We start from the raw sequence: 22,636 nt of genomic DNA on the forward strand, positions 1-22,636 counted from the left end.
ATAAACTCCAGTGTCAAAGGGGAACAGAACATTTGCTGCTGAGTGGTTGGACCAAGTGGATCTTTCTCACGTATTATTATTTTTAAAATTTGGAATTAAATGGAAGCCGCATACTTCTGAATTATTTGGATCAAACGTCTCCCGGTGGAGCCTGCACAAAACTGCCAACTGTCCTGTCTGGGGTCTGAGAGATGCTTTTCTGCTGAAAGCCTCAGTTTCCTCATCTGTGAAGTGGGGACAGTAACAGTGCATACCTCATTGTCCAGCACACAGTCAGCACAGAGCGAACGCTGGCTTTGGAAGGCTTCTCTAAGGTCCAGGCTTGGCATGTATGAGGGCCAGGAGCATAGTAAGAGGTAGTCAGCCTGGCCTTCCTATGGCCTCACTTTTCTGGCTCCTAAAGGACCCTCTTGTGACTTAGGTATCACATACCCTCACTCTTTCAAGCAGCAAACTCCCATGGAAGCACTGAAGACACAGTGACAAGCCAGACCCACCCCCGCCCTCAAGGGGCCTGCAGACACTGGGCAGAGCGATGAGGCTGTGATGAGGGAAAACACAAATGTCCAGGGGAGAAGAGGAGGCCGTCCGCCCCATGCCTCCGCCCCTCTCTGTCCCTTCTGGCTCTGTTGGAGCCTCATTTTTCTCACCTGCAAAATGGGACTTACAGGGTTGTTTTCAGGTTCAAAGGATAAAATGGATTAGTGGTGGGAAAGAACTTTCTAGACTGCCAAATGCATCTAAACAGACAGCCAGGGCTACATAAGAAAGCAGAGACCTGTTTACAGAGTGATGCCCCTGGTCCATGGGCTCTGTCTCCAGGCCAGTTTAAAATCCTATGCTTTAAAGAAGCTTTAAAGGAAAGGAATGATGCTTTAAGCCCATCCTTTGAGCGGGGAAAGGAATGGGGCAGGTGGGAGTGAAGGGATGGGGCTCAGATTCGGTTGCTCATCTTATTTCCTAGACCGCCAGGACCCGAGTGATGGGAGGGTCAGGAGCAGAAGCTGATGGAATCCAGCCACTGTCTCCCCCTCACCTAACCACCTGGAAGTCAAGGAGCTGAGAGGCTGGGGATACAAAGCTCGCTGTGTCAGCACAGGGGCCGTATTAGCTAGAGGACAGACTAGGCTGCTGTAACAGTGTGGAAAACACCATTGCTTCAATAAAGCAGAGATGCATTTCTGGTCCTGGGAGGTGGTCCAGGGCGGGCACCCAGGCTCCTTCTACTTTGTTGCTCAGCCACCTTTTGGGGCTCACCCTTATTCACATGCCTCCAGCCGCAATGGGGCAATTCCCTTGCCATTCCAGGCAGAGGGAAGAGAGGCAGAGGGAAGGGCCTGTCACATTCTTTTCCTTTTAAGGGCATGTGGTTGCCAGACTCCAAGATTGTCATCATGATTCCTGCCTCCTGTTATTCCTGCCCGTGGGTAATCCCCTCCCACACTGAGTAGGGATGACCTGTGTAACCAATAGGATATTTTGGAAACACAGAGTGTGACTTCTGAGGCGAGGTCTTAAAAGACATCGCAACTTCCACCTGGCTGTCTCTCAGATCACTTGCTCTGGGACAGGCCAGCTGCTGTGTCTTGAGGATACTAAATCAAGTGGTCCTGTGGAGAGGTCTGCATGGTGAGGAACTGAGGCCTCCCACCAACAGCCAGCATGAACTTGCCCACCATGTGAAGGATGCATCTTGTAAGTAGATCCCCCAGCCCCAGTCAAGCTTGCAAATAACTGCAGACCTAGCCAACATCTTGACAGCAGCTTCATAAGAGATACCGATCCAGGACCACTCAGCTAAGCCATCACCAGACTCCTGACCACTGGAACTATGTGAGACAGTAAGTGTCTACTCTTGTGTTATGCTACTAAGTTTGGGGGCAATCTGTTACTCAGTACTGGATAACTAAAACAGATGCCCACTCAGAAGGTGCACGCGTCACTTCCAATCACATCTATTGGCCTTAACCCAGCCACATGGCCATGAGCAGCTGCAAGGGAGTCTGGGAAATGTAGTCTGTACCTGGGCAGCCATGTGCCCAGATAAAACTTCAGTGACACAGGCCCTTAACTTCATCACATCTGTAAAGTCCCTCTTGTCATGTAAAGTAACAGGTTCCAGGGATTAGAACATGGGCATCTTTGGGGACCTTTATTCTGCCTCCCACAAGGCAGAAGCTTATATATGAATATTCGTAGCAGCAACGTTATTCATAATTGCCAAAAAATGGCCAAATGTCCTTCAATGGATGAATGGTTAAACAAACTATGGTCCATCCATACAGTGGAATACTACACGGCAATAAAAAGAGAGAAACTATGGAGGGTAGAGCACATGCTTAGCATGCACGAGGTCCTGGGTTCAACCTCCAGTACCTCCATTTAAAAAAAAAAAGAAAAAGAGATGAACTATGGATATATACAACTTGGTTAAACCTTGAGAAAAGTATTCTGAGTGGAAAAAAAGCCCATTTCAAAAGGATACACGCTGCATGATTCCGTTTATATAACACCTGTGAAGGCACATCGTTCTAGAGCTGGGGCAGAGAGGCTGCCGGGGTTAGGAATGGACAGTGGGGGTGGCTGTAAAGGAGTGTCCTGCGGTGATGGCACAGTCAAGTCTCTTGATTGCAGTGCTGGTTACATGAAGGTATGTGCGTGATAAAATTGCATAAAACTACGCACAGACACACACACATGAATGTGTGTGTAACAGGTCAAATCTGAATAAGCTCTGTGGATTGTTCTAATGTCAGTTTCCTGATCTTGCTATTACCCTCTAGTTATGCAAGATGCTAGCATGGGGGGAGGCTGCGTGAATTTGTAATTATTTCAAAATTCAAAGTTTAAAAAAAGCAAAGAGTGCTGGACTTCCAGACCGGAGACGTGGTGTCTGGGTTCTAGTCCTGGCTCTTTCCTTCCCTTGCCTGAGGCTAATCCCCTGCCATCTCTAGGACTCAACTGGCCCATCTGTGAAATGGGGGTTTTGGTTTACATCACAGGCTTTCAAAGTTTTCTGTTTAACGGGGAAATCCTTTGTTTCAACACTGACGCAGGCACAGTTAGAACCCCAAGATTGTGAACCCCAGTGGGACTTACTACCTGTAACACTCTGATGGAAGGCTCCCCCTGGGCCCAGGGGAAGACCGGAAGTGCTGAGAAGCAAATGCTTTCTGCAGGGTGTTGGTAGTTAAACAGCCGAGCGCCCCTATCCCTTGGGCAGAATGACTGGGAGATGTGGGTTCTGCACTGGCTCCCGGAGGTCCCCAGCCGCCTGCAGTGGAAACGGGCTTGATAGCACATGCTTTATCCATTGTCTCGCCTTCCCTGTCTCATTTCTCAGCCCCTCACCTAAGGTGTCTGGGAACATCTCCAGGTAACCAATTTGTATTCATATCTTCATCTCAGGATCTGTGTCTGCTTCCACCCAAGTTAGAATTCCCCAAACACAAAACAAATAACAGCTGTGGCCCCAGGAGTCGGGGTGGGGGTGGTCAGTGAGAGCCAGGCCACATGGGACCTACCTGGAGAGGTGGACCTTCATGTGGACCTTGAGCGAGAAACATATTTTGAAAGGGAAGGAAGGACACATGAGAGCACAGCCGAGCGGGACCTCAGGAACCAGCACGGCAGGAGGCGGGGCCCTGGGATGCTAACCCGCTGTCCGGTCCTCTGTGCTGGCCAAGTCACCCCGGGGCAGTTCTCTTCATATCTTCCCTTTTCACTCAACTCTATGTTCCTCTTTTGACCAAGAAAGTGACCCAAAAAGGATCGTGGTCACTTTCTTATCAGGCCTGTGGTGAAGGCAGAGGACTCACATCAGGCCCTTCCCCAGCTCCCAGGGCCCCAAGTGCCTTCTGCAAGGAGGACACACCAGCTCTGCTGGGGGCCACTGCAGGGCACCCCCAAAACTCTGAGCCAGACAAAGGCGCCCCAGGCGGTGCCCTGAGGCTAGGGCCTAATGTGTGCCAGGCCACGCAGTCCTCGGGGAGAGCACTGAGAAGGGAGTCCACCTACTGACTTGTAGAGCGGCCTCATGTCAGAGTCTTTGTCCTACTGAACTTCGCAGGACGGGATACTCGAAAGGGCTTTAGAGGCCAGGGACGCTCCTACTGTTCAGCTGCGAGTTATCATCCCAGTGAGGACAAAGCCCTGTCCTTACTCCACATGGTGTCCTAGCGCCCGGCACAGGGCCTGCCGCCTGGGAGAGGCTCAGGAAATGCTTGCTGATGTAATGAGTGAGTGAATGAATGAATGAGAGCTCGAATATGTCACCTGGTTCAACAATTCAATCCAACAAAGTACACACCAGGCGCTGGGCTGGGCCCTGAGGAAAGTCACAAATAACAAGATGTGATTTCTTACCCTCAAGACCTTAAGACATAAGACGCAGATGACTTTCCTATGGGGACCAATTTTGAGGTCCACATGTGTGCTCCCCTCCTGCTTGTCCTCTGCTCATTTAAGTTGGATCCGGACTCCAGATCCTGCTCAGGCTGTCTGTGGTGGCTGAACCCCAGGACAGCCCCACGAGCCCACCTCCTGAGGGTCACATCCTTGGCTCGTCCCCTCCCCTTGAGTGTGGGTGGGGCTGTGATTTGCCTCTAACCAGCCAAATATGGCAAAGGTGACAGAATGTACCTGATTATGAGATTGTGAGGCAAAGAGGTCTGGGCACTACTTGTATGTCTGGAACTTCCAAATAGGCCATCCTCGTAACTCCTCAGGGCTTTAGAGATACAGTTCAGTCAGGGGACTCAGTTGCAAACAGTGGGATCCACGCTGCCTTGAAAGGGAGTTTACCAGAACAGTGGTTCTCAAACTTGAGCCAGCCACAGAATCCCCTGGAAGGCTTGCTGGACACAGACAGCCAGGCCCCACCTTCACTGTTTCTGGTTCAGGAGGTCTCTGATGGCCCCAGGAATCTGTATTTCTAACAAATTCCCAGTATTGCTAACAAGTTTTTAACTGCAAGTCGTGGGACCACAGTTTTGAGAACCACTGGACTAAATGCTATTAAGAAGGTTACGTCATGCTTAGTGAAATAAGTCAGACAAAGACAAATCCTGTGTGATATCTCTTATACATGGAATCTAAAAAATACAACCAACAGTGAATATAATGAAAAAGAAGTAGACTCACAGATACAGAGAACAAACTATTGGTTACCTGTGGGCGGGGAGAGTCAATACAGGGCTAGTGGAGGTACGAATTACCAGGCATAAAATAAGCTACATGGATATATGATACAGCACAGGGAATATTGCCAACATTTTATAATAACTATAAATGGAGTATAACTTTAAAAATTCTGAATCATATGTTGTTCACCTGTAACTTATATAATATTATACAGCAGCTATAATAAAAAGGTGCAGAACCAGGAATGGGCAACAAGAGTCAGGTGTGAGACTACTCAGAAAGAAAGCAAACCCAAACCACATGATGAAACAGCTCCAGGGAAGGAGGCCCATCTGCCAAGGCCAGAGAGGGTCTTATGGGGAGAATCAGGAGGACTAATGAGCACTTTTGTTCAATTTCCTGCCCCCCATGCACTGTAACTCCCCTTTATCGCCCCATCTTCTGTAAAATCTCATGACTCACTCAGTTCTCATGGAGTTGTTTTTGCCTGTGGAAGGAGGCATGAAACCCCCAAGAGCTCCTGCGAGGGATGTGAGTGCAGGGATGTGAGCAATAGCTCTTTGGGGAGCTCAATCACATTGGGGAGTCGCAAAGCTCAGAGAGGGGTGGTCATTTGCCTGAGGTCACCCAGCAAGTAGATATTAGAGTCTGGATTTGAACCCAGGTTGGCTTGGTCTCAAAGCCCAGATTCTTTCCACTATAAAGCCTGAATGGGTGGTTTACACTCTTCCACGCCCCCTTGAGAAATGTCCCTGTCCCAGAGGCATTGAGACCCTAAAGAATCCAAAAAATGATACAAATGAACTTATTTACAAAACAAAAAGAGACCCACAGATATAGAAAACAAACATATGGGTACCAAAAGGAGAAGGGGTGGAGGGTTAGGGATAAATTAGGAGTTTGGAATTAGCAGATACTAACTACTATATACAGAATAGATAAACAACAAGGTCCTACTGTGTAATACAGGGAATGGTATTCAGTATCTTGTAATCAATTGTAATGGAAAAAAAAAAAAAAAGAATTTCTGCATGTGCTTAGGGGAAGGTGGACAAGGGCTCTCCCAAGAGTCTGTTACAAGTCAAAGCCCCAGGGGACTTTTCCCCCGTGACTTGCTGGGAGCTGACCACTCCCCCTGGTGCCCAGGAAACTTCCTCCAGGCTCTGTGGGTGAGCTGGTACCAACCAGGTCATCAGTGGCCATGACAGCGACAGCAATCTTTATTGGTCAATTTGATGTAGTGCAGACCTCAGGCCTGAAGCCTCACAGCACAGACACACAGAAAACCCAACAGAAAATCCACGGAGTGTGGGAAACTCAAGTGTTTTCTCTGGGCCAAGCCAACCTGTTCTATTTCTCTCTAGCTGTTGTCTGCCTGTCTGTTTCTCCTTGTCCAGGTCTGTCTTTTTCTCACATCTCTTGTCTCCTTTGTCTCTGACTCTTTTCTCTCTTGCCTCTTCCTCTCTGCATCTCATGCTCTCGAGTCTTCTGCTACCTCTTCTCTGCCTGTCTTTCTCCTTCTTTCTCTCCCAGTTCCCCCTGCCCCCTTCCTCTCTCTTCCCTTGTCCGCCCCCTCCCTCCTCCTCCCTGCCCCCCTCCCCTGGAGCTTGTGCACAGAGACAAGGCTCCCCAGGGGCCCAGCAGGAAATGCAGTTTCCCCTCTGACCCTGTCAGCTGGCCTTGGAGGATGCAGCTTCCCTCCCACTCGCTCTGCTCAGGCAGCCTGAGCGGGCTCCTGGGGGGCTCAGGATGGAGGAGCTCACTTTTAAGGGACTCTGAGGACAGCCTTTACCAGGAGGGTGGTGAGCCCTGGGCCGGGCTGGGGCTGGGGGAGCAGGAGAGGAGAACCCCAAGTTCCCTGAGCACCTCCTGGGTGCTGGCAGTGCACCAGGTCCTGGGGGCAGGAGGAGCATCAAAGGCCACAGTCCCTTTCCCGGAAGACAGAAGGACACATAAGGGCAAGGAGCTGGGGGTGGGGGGGGCGAGGGTGGCAAGGACTGAGGCTTGGGAGGGCAAGGGATTGGGGCAGGGCAGGGGACAGAGGCCTCTCTGCAGAGGTGGGGGCTTCCGGGCCAGCTGTGTGGAGAAAAACCATCCCCACAAATTTGTACAGCTCTTAACATGTCTTTACACCCACTGCGTGACCGTTAGGAGAGGCGGTGTGGTGTGTTAGAAAGCATCCAGGGGTCAGAGTCAGAGGGCTGGGTTCCAATTTCTACCTCGCAGCGTGGTGCGTGACCTTGAACATGTGACGTAACTGTGGAGCCAGCTGGCGCTCTCTGAAGCTGCTCTAAAGCCACAAAACCCCCCACTCCAGGGCTCTCCATGTGCCTGGGGCTGATTGACCCCACTCCCCACTTTAGGACCCTCCAAATAAATGTGTTTCTGCAAGATAAAAACACCTTCCCTTGATGCCTGGGTTTACCCTAACAAAGCTAATCGCCCCCAGGAAATGGCTGTGTGGACAGCACCCTGTGTGGACAGGCCTCAGGGCACATCCTGCCCTTATCATAGTCGTAAGTCCTATTCCCCAGAGGGGCCCCTGACAAGTCTTATAAGCAATTAGGTACCTGTGCAGGAATTCATCATGCAGCCCCCCTACCCCTGTGCTCACAGCCCCTTGCCCCAATAAAACACCTTAAATGTTCATCCTCAGGGCTCACACAGGGACCTCTTCTCTGTGTGGCCCGCTGTTGCCTGCGGCAGTGAACCTACTAAGCTTTGCTTTGTTCTTAAACTTCTCTTTGTCTTTGGTAAATTCTTTTACTGCCCACACACCGGCCCACCATGTCCCCCAACAATAACCTCTCCCAGCCTGTTTCTTTGTGTATGAAGTGGGTGCAAAAGACCTGCTCACTCTAGTACAACAGAGTGGGTAGGGCTGATTAAAGGGGAAGTTATTGGAGCGAGCTCAGAGCCCTGAGCCCCGACGCTTGCTCTGTAGCCACCTCTTCTTTTTCTTCTGGGCACACTTTCTGTCCAACTGTGAGGACAGGCGCATGAAATCACTGCAAAATGGCAAGTTTGTATTTAGTGCCTTTTTTAAGCTCAGCTCTGCACCCACCCACCCCACTCCCTGATTGCCTAGCTTCCTAGGGGTCTTTTATAGAGGAGTGGTCCCAGCCCAAACAGCGTCAGAACCACCTGGGAACTTGTGAGGGCACTTACTTAGTTAGTTAGTTAGTTAGTTAGTTAGTTAGTTATTTAGTTACGCCCCTCCCCAGACTAACTAAAGCAGAAACTCTGGGATGGGGCCTTTGGGTTTTAAGGAGCCCTCCAGGGGATTCTAATGCTCGGGCACCTTGGAGAACCCTGGGATGGAGCATCTTCTCAATGCCCCCACCTGTGATGTAAGTACAGCAGTAGTTATCTTCATTGCACAGGTGACCTCGTGATGCTCAGGGAGGTGAGCGGCTCACCTAAGACCACACAGGTAGGAGGTGGTAGAGCTCAGGTTGGAACCTGAGAAAAGTCAGTGTTCCTTCCACATCTCCCTGCGCCTCCACCCTTGGGCACCTCCCTGCACAGTGCCACCTGGACAGACACAGGGCCGAAGGCCCAGGTGCTTGTGGGAAACTCTACCCAGTCATTCCCCAGGCGCAGCCCTGACCAGGGACCTCTCCCACCTCACCTGTTGTGTGTCATTTTGGGCAGGGCCCTGTCTTCGGCTCTAATCTCAGGGTCTGAGCATTAATTTACACTCAAGTATAAATGGCTGATAATGCCTTCAGGGATACCTGCTGCTTTTAAGGGGATGTTTGTGCTAACCAGGAAAAAAGAGAGCTCATGGTAGGGTTTCAGGCTCCGTGTCAGAATCAGGTATGTTTCGGTGGGGGGAAGGTTGTGGGCCCCTGAGTGCTGGCAGAATAGTCTCATGGAAATAGCACCAGAACAACCACGGCTGGGTTGTCACTGCCTAGGGAACTCGGGCAAGTCCCTGCATTTCCCTAAACCTTCATTTGCTGACCTGTAAACAGGCATGATTCCTATACCTGGTTCCACTGGGAGGCTCAGCGAGATAGCCTTTATCAGGTGACCCTCCCCTCTCCAGATTGCAGGCTGATGTGAGCAGAGCCGGACTGGGGCAGAGTCACCCCAGGTTACAAAGTAGGCAGGTCCCTTGCTGGAACAGGACTTAGTGCCACCCATCTGTGCCACCTGCCAAAGGACTGCCTGGGCTCCGAGTTCCTGGCAATCCCTGCTTCTGGAAACCTTCCCCGATGCTGGCTGGAACTCCCAGCCCTACGGGAGGCAATGTGGGTGTGTAGGGAGCCCTGGGCTGGGAGTCAGGCCCTGGGTCTGGTCCTGACTTTGCCACAGACTTTCTGTGTGACCTGGACAATTCCCTGTCTCTCTCTGGGCCTGAAACCTCGCCTGAAAAGTGAGAATGAGATAGAAGGATGTGTAAAGGCCCATCTCACACTAGCTTCCTAACCATCCCCTGGGCCCCTGGAGCCTTGCCTGTACCTCTGAATATGGTAATGAGCACAGCCTGCTGGAGCTGTTCCCGTGGCCTTCTGTGATGTGTAATTTTCTCCCCTCTGTAAGTTCTTTGAGGGAAGGCCCCTGTGTTTGTTCCTCTTTGTTCTGCCTTCAGCCCTGCACTCAGTGCTGAGCTCTCTACATCATTGGGCTCACTAAAGAGCTGCTGATTAATTCCCAAAGACCCAGGCTTTGCTCAGAAAAGTGCTTTTCTTTCAAGGTACCTCCTCCTCCAGGGAGCCTTCCCTGATGTCCCCTCCCTCCAGACATACCTATAGAATTACCCCTACCCTACCCGCACACTCCTCCCCTCTAGAAATCCCTCCCTTTTGGGTTTGTCAGGAGATTTTCATTGTTCTTAGCAAAATACCTGGCACACCCAACAAAGGGTGAAGGGTGACTTCACTTGTATCACAGTCTGAGGGGAGAGACAGGAGAAAGCCAGATGAAAGGGGTCCCAGTGTCTTTGCAGAGGTGGGGACCACAGCTGGAAGGGGCTCTTCCCCAGGAAGGCCTGCAGATGGCAAGCAGCTGGCCGGGGGTGGGTGTGACTCACCACGCTCCCACAGGCAGGCGGGCTGCTGCCGACAGGCTGAAGCAGGAGTCAAAGGCCTAAAGGAATTTTGATAAGGACAACACAAGCCCTGGAGTATTTCTAGAATGCAGGAGGTTAAGGGTGCGGGGAGCTGGGTCAGGACAAAACTGTCTGATTCTGTTATTTATTTAATTTGTTTGCCTGGCTAAAATATTCACATGGTACAACATTCAAAAGGTACGAAGGGGGCACGGTGAAAAGTCTGCCTCTCTCCTGTCCTGCCACCCAGGCTCCCTCCCTAGAAGCATCCCGTATTTCTTCTAGTTGCTTCCACAGACGTCCTTCCTCTCTTCTTCTCTCCCCTTTTTAATACAGGGACGCATGTTAACCACATCATCCTTCACTTTGCTTTGTCCCTTAATATGTCTTTGAGAGCATTTCATGTTAGCACACAAAAGCTGTTTTCACTTGCTGAATCTAGCCCCCCACCCCCCACCGTATGACATGGGACCTCCTTATCATTAAGTCTCTGGGGGCTTCACGAACGGGCACCTGGACCTGGTGGGCATCCATTCCCTGGCCTGCTTCTGAATGGGACCCTGCACGCACCAGGGCTTGTGCCTAGTGCAGGGTTTCCATTTCCAGGCCTCCGCTACCAAGGTAAGAAGTGAAAGGTTCTTTGTGAAAGGTTTAGATCACCTCCCTTGTTTGAGGCTCAGAGAGGGAAATGACTCATGCAAGATCACACAGCAAGTCAGGGCAGAGCCAGAGCCGGGGCTGGGCCCTAGGTCTCCTGTCTCCCAGCCAGTGTTTTGCTCAAGCTGCTCAGCAGGAGAATCACAGGGGTCAACAGCGACTGCTCTAAGGCTGAGCTTCTGTGCACAGGCCCAGACACTCAGGAAGCCAGAAGCAGAGGGCTCCAAGTTCTTTGCAGATACTTGGGAGCTCCCCGGCTAGCGGATTCAGTGCTAGCCCCCAGAAGGCTGGCTAATGGCAATAATAATAACAATAATAATAATAATAGCAGCTACCACAGTCAGGTGCTTGTACTGTGCTTTACAGAACTTGTCCCTTTTGAGTCTCACAAGGGTCCTGCAAGATGAGTGTGATCAGCCCCATTTCCCCCAGCTGGACACCGAGGCTCAGAAAAGGTAAATAATTTCATCATTTGCCAACATCCCCCAACCATGAAGGGGCAGGGCTGGGATTTTAACCCATAGGTTTCACACCAAGGCTCAAATGCTTTCCACTGGGATTATTAACATTTATCAAAATATTGATGCCATTTTTCAGGTGAGAAAACTGAGTCCTTGTGATAAGCCCTCTACCTGAGACTACTTTAGTTTTACCAGGAACAAACATCTGTTTCCTGTGGCCCACCAGATGAAGGCCATACCCTCACCAATCCTTCCCTTGACCTTTGATGCTCATTGTGACCCTGCCCTGGCCCATTTGTCCCAGTTCGTCTCCTGCTGTTCTGACCACCTCCCCAACAGGTCACCCCTTCTCCTTTGAGTCAAGTGGAAAAAGTCAACTGGAAGAACTAGGTCCAAATATCTATTCTGTCACCTGCTGTGTGACCTTGGGCAAGTCACTTAAACTCTCTGAGTCTCCCTTTTCTCAGCTGTCAAGTGAAGAAAGGTATAAGGCCTAAGCCTCAGCCTAGCACCTACCCGCCACGCTGTAGACTGATTACTGTGCGATGCTGGAAGGAAGGAAGGAAGGATATTTGTTGTGCCCCCATCACGTGTCAGACCCTGAGAGACACACTGGGGATCCTGTGTTGAACAAGCAGAGACTGTCGCTGCTTTCCGGAGATTTTTCTCGAATGGGCTGCGGATGTGGTTAACTGCAGCAGCTGAAGTAACTGGAGTTTTGTAACTGTGGGCAGGATTTCTCCCTTGGGCTTTGGGCCAGAAATGAGGGTGGGGAATTACTCTAACGTGACAGAAGAGGAAAGGACCCCATTCACTCAGCTTTAAGTGGTTGGAGACTGAATCCTGCTTTTACAGGCCACCCTGGTTTTCTCTTGCATCTCTGATACTTAGCAGTTGGAGGAAGCGAGACCGGGGGCCCTCAGAGAAGGCAGGGGAAAGGAGAGGCCTTTACAGGCCCCACGCATAGGATGAGGCCCAGCCCAGCGGCCCTGGGCAGCGCCCCACCTTCAGGTGTGCCCTTTGGCAGGGAGGACCTGGCTGGGCCTCTCTCCTGCCACTGTCTGTGGGATGAACAGCTGAGCAAACGCACCCCAGCCTCTGGTGCTACCCACTCGCCAACGCTTGATGTAAAAGGAGCGGGTGGGAGTGGGAGGGGTGGAAGGAGGGGCCTGCGGGCCAAGGACCAACAAGAGGTTCCCCTCAACAATCACTTCAGGTCTTCATTGTTTTCTTAAGAACCCTTGGGAATTTTGCATTCCACTCCCCAGTAGATCTACGTTTAATATAATCGGTTCCCTCCCTTCCTGGATATCACTCATTTCCAGCCATGGTTTCCCTATACCCCGGCAGAGCTCCTGTCCCCACAGACTCCCTTCTCCTTCCATACATCCAGTCTTCCCTTCCTCTCTTCCCGGATCTTACCCTCCACCATGTCACCAAAGTCCTTTGAACCCTGACCTCCATGATGTATTGTAAAAGGGAAGAACAAATCTAACTCCATATTGGATCTGTTTCTTTTACTTTAATCTTTGTATCCTCTTGCTTTTGCTACAAGATCCTCGCTAAAGGGAGGTTGCCTACAAGCTTAAATTATACATAATGGCCCATCTCTGGAAACCCTGCCTCTCAGGTAATGAGCATTAAGCTAAAATACCTTTGCTTAGCTCACAGGAAACATCCTGACCAGGCCCACCTGTGAATGGCTGCAGGCAGGAATAAATGAACACATCCCCTCTGGAATCTGACTGGAACCAGGAAATGTTTGACTTTACTCCCTTCCCTTTTAGTATAAAATAAGCATGAATTCTAACTTAGGCAAGATGGTTCTTTGGGACACTAGTCTGTCATCTTCTAGGTCTGCTGGCTTTCCGAATAAAGTCACTATTCCTGGCCCCAACAATTCACCCCTCGACTTATTGGCCTGTCAAGTGGCAAGCAGTACAAGTTTGGACTTGGTATCACAATCATTTGTTTCTCTGGCTGCCTCAGCCTCCACCGTGGCTTCCCTCGAGGGCAGGGCTGCAGGCTGCCTCCCTCTGTGTCCCTGACTTTTAGCACAGGCCAAGCCCTTAGGTGGACCACGCGTGGAAAAATGATGCAATGAATAAACGAACAGGAAGGGTGGTAGTCCCTGGGGGCTTTAATAGGTGGACGGTTGGCCTCCCAGAGATGGCCACATCCTAATCCTAGAGGCCTGTGAACACGCTGCCTTATAAGGCAGAAGGAAGCTTGCAGGTGTGACCAAGTTAAAGATCTGGCAAAAGAAATTCCTCTTTGGGTCCAGGAGCTCTGCCGGCCCTTCCTGATGGCCCACCTTGCAGATTGCAGGCTTGTCTAGCCAGCCCCGACAGCTGCATAAGCCAACTCCTTACAACCAATCCATCCATCATTCAATATTGCCGACTGAAGGAAAAATGCACCATCTAAAAGTTGAGAATTATGTTTTATTCAGGCACCTCACTGAGACTGCATCGCCCGGGAGACAGCCTCTCAGGTAGCTCTGAGAAACTGTTCCAAAGAGGTGAGGGAAGAACGAGGGTATATGGGAGTATTTGCTGAAAAAAAAAAAAATGTAATCGAACATGAGAAGATTATTGCTAAGAAACAGACTCACAGACATAGAGTGGTTGCCAGGGGGGAGGAGGGTGGGAAGGGACAGACTGGGAGTTTGAAATTTGTAGACATTGACAGGTATATATAGAACAGAGAAACAAGATTATACTGTATAGCACAGGGAAATGTATACAAGATCTTGTGGTAGCTCACGGTGAAAAAGAATGTGACAATGAATATACATATGTTCATGTATAACTGAAAAATTGTGCTCTACACTGGAGTTTGACACAACATTGTAAACTGACTATAACTCAATAAAATAAAATTAAAAAAAAAAAAGATTACTGCTAATTACAAAAAACCCAGACATCTCAAGTTCATGATTTTAGTGCTTATCTGTGTATGGGCAGATGCAAGAGGTGGGGTTCATTGAAATTATTCCTCTGTTGCGCATCTTAACTATCTAGGGCCAGTGTCCTGTTTTTTTCCATCTTGAATTCCCCTCGGGGTGCATCTTTGGGGGCGGCTGCTGTGGCTGATGGCTTGATGGTGGGCAAACGTTGCTCTTTACTGAAATGACAGGTGACTTTTTTTGTCCACAGGATGTAGCCTACTGGTTCTGTTTCTCTGACTGAACTCTGAACGATGCCCCTCCAAGAGAAATTGGCCTCTGAGGTCTGTATTTGCATGATCACTCAGAATGAGGTCATGGTAGGCAGAGGAGAGCCAGCCCAGGAATGGTTTAGGTCAGGTGCCCCTCAGCTGAGGTCAGTGTCAGGCCCAGGTCTCCGTGGAGGCTGGCTGTGGGTGGGTTGGAGGTGGAGTGCAGACCCCACAGGCAGTCGAGCAAACAGGGGGAGTGGGGGGTGGGGGGGAGGGGGGAGGGGACGGGTGAGACCTGGAGCTCTGGGACACAAGGTGAGGTTTCTCGGGGGGACAGAGGGCCTAGAGGTGCTGGAAAAGCTGGATCAAATCAATCTGACCAGCCCTGTAGCCGGGCTGGGCCCTGGGGACACAGCAGAAGATAAGGAACAGCCCTCATGGGACATACTGTCTCCCTCCCGGCGTTGCCAAGTAAGTGCCATGCCGGCACATGATAATTACTGAACAAATTCTCTGAGACTAGATCCTGCCAAGAGGGGCCCTAAAATGAGTCATTTGACAAAATTCTGGGAATAGAGCAAATGATGGAATAGGGATCTGGGATGAGAAGGGGCCTGGGCTGGGAGGTGAGAGGGCTGGGCACGGGTGGGGAGGATCACACCCCCAGGAGCCGGGGAGGGGGCGGAGCCAGCACGGTGGTTGCGGGAAGGAGCGTTCTCTTCCCGACTTCCTTTCATCCGTCCACCCCTCCACCCCGTGGATAACTTTCCTTTTTAGGGACCGGCCTTTCCTCCCCCACAGAGTAATCAGAGCCAGGATCTCTGCCCCCCAGGCCTCCGTTTACCCTTAGACCTCTCCTAGCCTGTGGTTTTAGCAAACAATTGGATCCTTCTAGAGCTTGGAGGCCTGGCCCCTTCCTCCTTAGTGGTGGTAAGAAATGCTCCACATTCCTGAATCAAGAGGCCCGGGGCCATTCTCCCTCAGCCCAAGGACAGACCCGGAGAGGCAAAACCAACTCTGAACCCAGACACCCCTCCCAGGCTCCCTAGGTCCCTGGGCTTCCAGTGCAGACCAGGTATACTGTCACAGGCCACTCAGGGCTGCGCAGGGTCCGCTGGGGGCTTGCGGGCTGAGGCCAGACCCCTTGAGGCCCAAGGGGGCTCTAGAATGTTAGATAACAAATTCTTGGGGCTTCCCACCCTGCAGGCTGGGCTCCTGGCGTCAGGGCTGCCCAGAGGAGGGCGCTGCCTGAGTCCTGTGAGTCTCCCTATGATGCCCAGTCCTGGCACTGAGGAGGCTCTCCAAATGAATTTATTGACGGGTGACAGCAGGGCTGGGGAGACATGGGGTATCAGAGAAGGACTCTGCGAGGGTCCACACCTGTGCTGCAGCCCTGGCACGTGGGAAGTAACTAGGGAGCTCAGGGAATGTGTCCCAGGGGTCAGGTGCAGCTATGGGCCAGCCGCGTAGACGTATATTTACTCCTCACACAACCCTACCATTGGACTATCATCACATCCCCGTATCACAGATGAGCCGGTTGAAGCTCAGAGAGGGTAAGAAACTTATCCAAGGACACACAGCAGATAAGTGCAGGGGCCAGTACTGGGACTTCAGAGTCCCTGCTTTTAAGTACTAGGCACACTGCCTCAGGGGAGAGAGAAGGAAAGGCCTGGAAGGGGAGTGAACACGGGTGGGCTTGAGGCAAACAAGCTCTATGTCTCAAGGCTGTGGGGTGTCCGGTGGTGGGTAGGGGATGGGGCACAAGGAGACAGGAGGCTGGGGAGGTCAGCTGGGCCTCAGAGGCCACAGTGAGGAGTTTCCACATTCATATGTACTATCTGTTGGGTTTCCAAGTATGCTGTCTTTTGGAGGAACGGTTTGCTACCGACAGGTACATTGAAAAAAAAGAAAACACAGCATCAGCCAATCTCTAAAGCCCTCCTGTAAGTAAGGTTTCAGGATGACCTGCATCAGGCCAGGGGGGAGACGGAGGGTGGCCGGCTCAGTCTACCCCTGGAGTGGAGGGGGCAGCTGGACAGGCAGCCGACTTGCTAGGCCAGGGGTCAAAAGTCCCGGTTCTGATGCAGACCCTGAGCCCCACCTGCAGCCCCAGATAACACTATCGTGCACAGCTGGGGTGTTGCTGGGTTAACAGGACAGTTACTGTCTATGGAGCGCCGGCTTGTGCATTATCTGGTTTCCCCGAGAATCACTGGTCCTACGTTGCTGATGGCTCCTGGGAAAATGATGAGGATGGGGTCTTACATCTGGAAGACTCCTTACAACCTGCAAAATGCTCTCATGTACCTATTCCCATCTGAGCCTCACACAACCCAGAAGCCCCAGGCTGTATTATCCTGCTTAAAAACAGAGAAATCAAGGCACTGCTAAAGAAACGACTTTCTCATGATTCCCTGATCATTGGGGAACAACCAAGAACTCCAAACGTGGTCTTTTGATTCTCTGTTCAGGGCTCTTTTTACCTCCTGCTCAAAAGAATATCCCATTTGCAGGCATCCAGCACCATTCATCTTGCTGTCTTACTAGTAAATCCTGATCAGAATCCGGGTCCTAATAATAATAACAACAGTTGCTTTATTGAGTTCTTACTATGTTCCAGACACCTGCTTAATGCTTTACAAACATTAACTTAGTCCTCATGACAATTCCATCTATGAAACAGCTAAAATTGTTATTCCCATTTTACAGATGAGAAAATAGAGGCTCACATTGTTCCAGGACATACACCTGGGAAGCGGCAGAGCCAGACTTTGAGCCTAAACCAGTCTTCTCACACCTGGGTCCTAATTAGCAACCGCACCTCTCCCCTACACTCCTCTCTGCTTTTGAGTGTGTCTATGAGGTCTCCCCCGCTCAACATATTATAAATTCCTCTAGAGGTAGAGCCCACATCTTCATTGACTATGTATATCCTCCCAGAGCGCTGAGAATTTTGCTTTGCCTGTAGTGAAGTCTCCACAAATGTGTTAAATAAATGAAATCACTACTCACTCTTCTATAGCATCTTGGGGGTTTCAAAGGTTTGTGTGCAATGAGGTGGGGTCACACAGGTCTGGATTCAAATTTCAGCTCCACCACTTAACATTGGTGCAATCTTGACCTCAATCTCCCCATCTGTAAAATGGGTTAACAACACACACACACACACACAAACACACACACACACACACACACACACACACACACACACACCATCGTTGTTAGGAAGATTAAAATAAGACAAGCTCTGTTAAACCTTTCCCCTTCCAGGATGTGGTAGGCAGAAAAATGATCCCCCATAGATGGCCACCTCGTAATCCCTGTAACCTGTGAATAGTTACATGGCAAAATTGCAGATGGAATTAAGGTTGCTAATCAGTTGACCTTAAAATAGGGAGACTATCCTGGATAATCCAGGTGGGCCCAAAATGTAATCAGAAGGGTCCTTAAATGGGGAAGAGAGAAGCAGAAGAGAAGACAGAGGGAGATGTTACCAGAAGAATAATCAGGGAGACAACACTGCTGGCTTGGAAGATGGAGGAAGGGGCCAGGGGCCAAGGAATGTGGGCAGCCTCTAGAAGATAGAAAAGGGCAAAGAAATGGATTTTCCTTAGAGCCTCCAGAAGGAATGTAGTCCTGTCGACCCCTTGATGTTAACTGAGTGAGACTTATACCAGACTTCAGACTTCCTCTAGAACTGTAAGATCATAAATGTCTGGTTTAAGCCAAGTTCATGATCATTTGTTACAGCAGCAATAGATCACTCTGTTCAGAGCTTCACAAGCATCATCTCACATAATCCTCCCCATAAGTCTATGAAGTAGGTTAGCAATACCCCCATTTTATGGGCAAGGAACCTGCGGCAGACAGAATAATGGCCCCCAAAGATGCCCATGTTCCAATCTCTGGAGCCTATGACTGTTAGGGCAAAAAGGGCAAAAAGGCCTTTGCAGGTATGATTTTGAAAAGGATCTTGAGATGAAAAGATTATTCTGGATTATCCAGGTAGGCCTGGTAGAATCACAAAGGCACTATTAACAGGAAGGCAGAGGTTAGTGTCCTTGTCCATTCAGGCAGCTATGACAAAATACCACTGAGTGGGTGGCTTATAAACAACAGAAATTTATTTCTCACATTTCTAGGGGTTCAGAAGTCCAAGATTAAGGTGCCAGCACGGTCACTTTCTGGTAAAGGTTGTCTTTCTTGTTCATAACCAGCACCTTCTTACTGTATCTTCACATAGCGGAGGGGGCAGTGGGGTCTCTCTGGATCCTCTTTTATAAGTGCACTAACCTCACTCATGAGGGCCCCACCCTTGGGACTTAAGCACCTTCCATAATGCCCCATCTCCTAATGCCATTATCTTCGGGAATTAGGATTTCCACATATAATTTTGGGGGGTGGGGATACAAACACTCAGATCATACCAGTCAAATAGTCAGAAAGGAAACAGAGGTTGGAGCGATGTGATTCGAAGACAGAGGGCCAAGCTATCAGCCAAGGAGTGTGTTCAGCCTTTGGAAGCCAGAAAAGGCAAGGAAATGGATTCTCATCTGGAGCCTCGGGAAAAACCACAACCCTGTTGACATCTTTATTTTAGCTCCATAAGAGTCACTTTGGACTCTTGTCCTTTGGAATTAATTGTAAGATAATACATTTGTCTTATTTTAAGCCACTAAGTATGTGGTAACTTGTTATAGGAGCCGTAGAAGATTCATCCAAAACCCAAGGATGCTCAGAAAGGTGCAGTGGTAGGGATGGGACTAAAATGCAGTCCTTCTGTCCATAGGAACTGTGCTCAAGCTCCCAGCCATGAAGCTGACTCAACAGCTGACCAGGATCAGGAGTTGAAGGCACCAATGCCACTGTCCCCAAGGAGAAGTGATCCTGGTGGTGAACCTAGGGGAAGTCTGCTGTTTTTAAAATGTCAGAAGTCTTATGGGAAAGAGGAATCTTTTTGGCTGGGTGCAGCAAAGAGCTTCCATATTTTGGATCAACTCCAATTGAGGAGAACTGGCAGCCAGGAGCTCTGTGCAGAGCAGAATCTTGAAGCTGAGTGGGAAAATGTGCTGCAGTCGACTGGCAATGCCTGCCTTGGCCTCGACATGGCTGATCAGCAGTGTATGCTGCTCTGGATTAGATGAGTTCCCTGGGGCTGGCCCTGAGTTTGACTCATCTTCTTATTCCCAGGGCCCAGTGGTGTGCCTGAAACAGAGCAACCACTCAATAAATATTTCAGGGAAGAAGGGAAAGAGGTTGGAAAGGAGAGGGAAAGGGAAATTGATTTCCAAGGAGGCCAGGTCTAGGGCCAGCGGGTAGAATCCCAGGCTGGAAATCTGATTTGCCTACTTGCTCTGATCACAGCAATCCCTTCCTTTGGGGATGCACCCCTCCCCCATTACATTTGGTTACAGCAGCAGGCCTGCCAATCCCAAGGTCCTGCCCCTCCTACCCAGGGGCAGGCCTGTGACTCAAGCTGGGCAACCTGACTCTATTTCCCAGAATCTGAACTTTGACGAGAGGCCCTCAGAGAGAGAGCCTGGAGAGGTGGTCCCCAGAGTCAGGCACCCAAGAGAAAGTGGGGGATCCACGTCTGTGGGACCCCTGAGATGGTACTCAGACACTCCTAACCTTAAAGCCATCTCTTTCAGGACCAGCAGCCAAAGGCACAGAAATGACTGGGAAAACTGGCATCCTGAGGCGATCCATGCATCCTGCCCCTCCCGCATTCCAGCAGCTCTGCCCGTTGTGTGCCAGTAAACACCGCCACCCCCAGTTTTTCCTGCTCAATTATTCAAAGTTAGTTTCTGTGGCTTGAAATCGAAGAAGCCCAATCAATATTATACAGTTTCTCAAGAAGGAGGAGCTAGCCTGCAATCAGAACTATTCAATCGGAAAAGATCTTGAGTTGGAACTTGAGAAAAGAGTAAAATGGACTGAATGTTTTTGTGCCCCTAAATTCCTCTGTTGAGTCCTAATGGGCTGGTATTTGGAGGTCGGGCCTTTGGGAAGGACACCCCCAGGATGGATTCGTGCCCTTCAATGAAGAGGAAGAGAGCTAGCTTTCTCTCTCTCTCTCCCTTGGGAAGATACAGAGAGAAGACAGCTGTCTGTAAACCAGGAAGAGGACTTTCACAGAGAATCTGACCACGCTGGCAGCCTGAACCCGAACGTCCAAGCCTCCAGAACCAAGAGGAATAAATGTCTGCTGTTTAGGCCCCCCAACCTGAGGTGTTCTGGTAGAGCGAGCAGCGCTAAGACACAGGGATTGGGGATCCATCTGGTGGGAAGGCCGTTCAGTGGGAAATGAGAGGGACAGTCAAGAGCCCTGTAGGCAGTGAGCCGTGAGTTAGATTCCCTCCCTTCTGGATGCAGCCCTTAGGCAAGTCAGTTGGCTCTCTGAGCCTCTATGTCTGTGAAATGAGGCAACGAGCCTGTTTATCTCATCGGGTCCCTGTAAGGCAATGGGGATAATGGGTGAAGCGCTCAGCATAGTTTGGGTTTCTCCCCTCTCCAGGGTCCTTGTGCTGAGGTGGGAAGCCCCATAAAAAAGACTGGCAGGACTCCCAGGCAGGGCCACTACTCTCCTGCCAGCACCATCCAGTTCCTTGGCCCAGCAGCTCTATTTCACTTTTTTCCTCTGAAACGGCTTACTTCTAGGAAAGTGGAACTTACCCCTAAAATTCTATTGGTTCCCTAAGCTAACTCCTGATTGGTCCATTTGTAGTACTTTATTTGCATGTAGCTCATTCTTGATTGGTTATTTCTCTCCCTCCTGACTGGTCCATTTCTACAAAGCTTGTTCCTAATTAGTCAATTTTTGTTATACCTTATTTGCATATGATGTTGCAAAGTATAAAACTGGCAGCCTATAAAAGCCTGTGTAAAACTACAGATGGGGTCCAGAGCTTGGAGTGTTAACTCCTCTAGGCCTGCTGGCATAATAAACCTGAGTTCTCCAACTCTCAGAGTGCTGCTTGGTCTCTCTCCCGGATCCAGGTTGCTGTCACAACTGAGCTGTAACACGTTTTTCTGCAACAGTGCAAAGAGGAGTCATATGAGAGCAATATGTCTTATAACCACAGTTAGCACCTGCCTGCCAGACACCAGCACAGATTCCTTCATGACTCTTCAAAGTGATAACAACTAGCCTCAATCCACAGATGCCTGTTGTGAGCCCAGAGAGGTTAAATCCACTATCCTCAAGGCCACCCAGCCAGCCAGCAGGAGGCTGGACTTGAACCCAGGCACTTTCCAACCAGAGCCCCAGAACTTATCCAGGACCTGCACTGACTCCCCCTGGGAGAGACCCAAATCCCTCCCTACAGTAAGGCCCCTTGATGGCAGACACAGGGTCTCAAACCCACAGAGGGGCCTCAGCCCCAAGAAGCTGTGGGTCCCATTAGAGACAAGATGCCCACATGGAAAAGCTTAGTGAACTTAGAAGGTAAAGCATATACAGGGGTCCCGGGAACTAGGAAGACGCTGGGGAGGGAGGGCCCCTCTGCCTGAATTTCAGGCCATATCCAGTGTCTCCAGAAAGAAAGGACAAGAAGCCACCACCCTAATCCTGAGGCTCCCGGGGAAGCAGTAAATTCCTGGGAGAAAACAGGTTCCCACAGGCTTTATCCTCCCTCCCCCTTCGACCTCCTCTAGGCAGCTCATGCAGTGAGGGGAGGGGAGTAGGGGGAAGGGAGGAAGAGAGGGTCTCCTCTTATCTTGGGGAAGGGGAGGGTGTGCATGCGCACACACATACACACACACAAGAAGAGAGGGCAGAGCAGCTCAGGCACAGAGCTGATGGGCTCCAGGGCTCACCAGGTCCCACCTGGTTCCTCAGGCAGTGCCTCTGGCAGGGTCCACAGAAAGAGGGTGGCTGGGTGCAGCCAGGACTTGGGTCTCCCAGATTGGAGTCTGGGCAAGCACACACCCAGCTTCTGCCAGACAGGATATTTCTCCAAGCCCCTTCGTCTCTCCACAGACCCCCAAGATGGAACAATGAAAAGAAAGAGCATGGATTTGGAGCCAGGGATCAGGTTTCCAGACTCACTCTGACACTAACCCCCGCCCGTTCCTGGGCCTCCAGTTCCACAGCCATCAAACAAGGGGGTTGGACGCCATTTTCAAGGTCCCCTCTGGCTCCAGTGTTCTGAGAGTT

General features: G+C 50.4%; 1 long non-coding RNA gene across 1 annotated transcript; it reads left to right on the forward strand.

Moving 5' to 3' along the window:
* The first annotated feature begins 1,516 nt into the window (after window positions 1–1,516).
* Window positions 1,517–21,421, forward strand: LOC123618385 (uncharacterized). The gene is made up of 3 exons (XR_006726821.2): window positions 1,517–1,841; window positions 14,475–14,547; window positions 20,130–21,421. It is a non-coding gene; the product is annotated as an uncharacterized LOC123618385 (long non-coding RNA).
* The last annotated feature ends 1,215 nt before the right edge of the window (window positions 21,422–22,636 follow it).

This window comes from Camelus bactrianus, chromosome 12, assembly GCF_048773025.1.
Source record: "Camelus bactrianus isolate YW-2024 breed Bactrian camel chromosome 12, ASM4877302v1, whole genome shotgun sequence".
NCBI classification, from domain to species: domain Eukaryota; kingdom Metazoa; phylum Chordata; class Mammalia; order Artiodactyla; family Camelidae; genus Camelus; species Camelus bactrianus.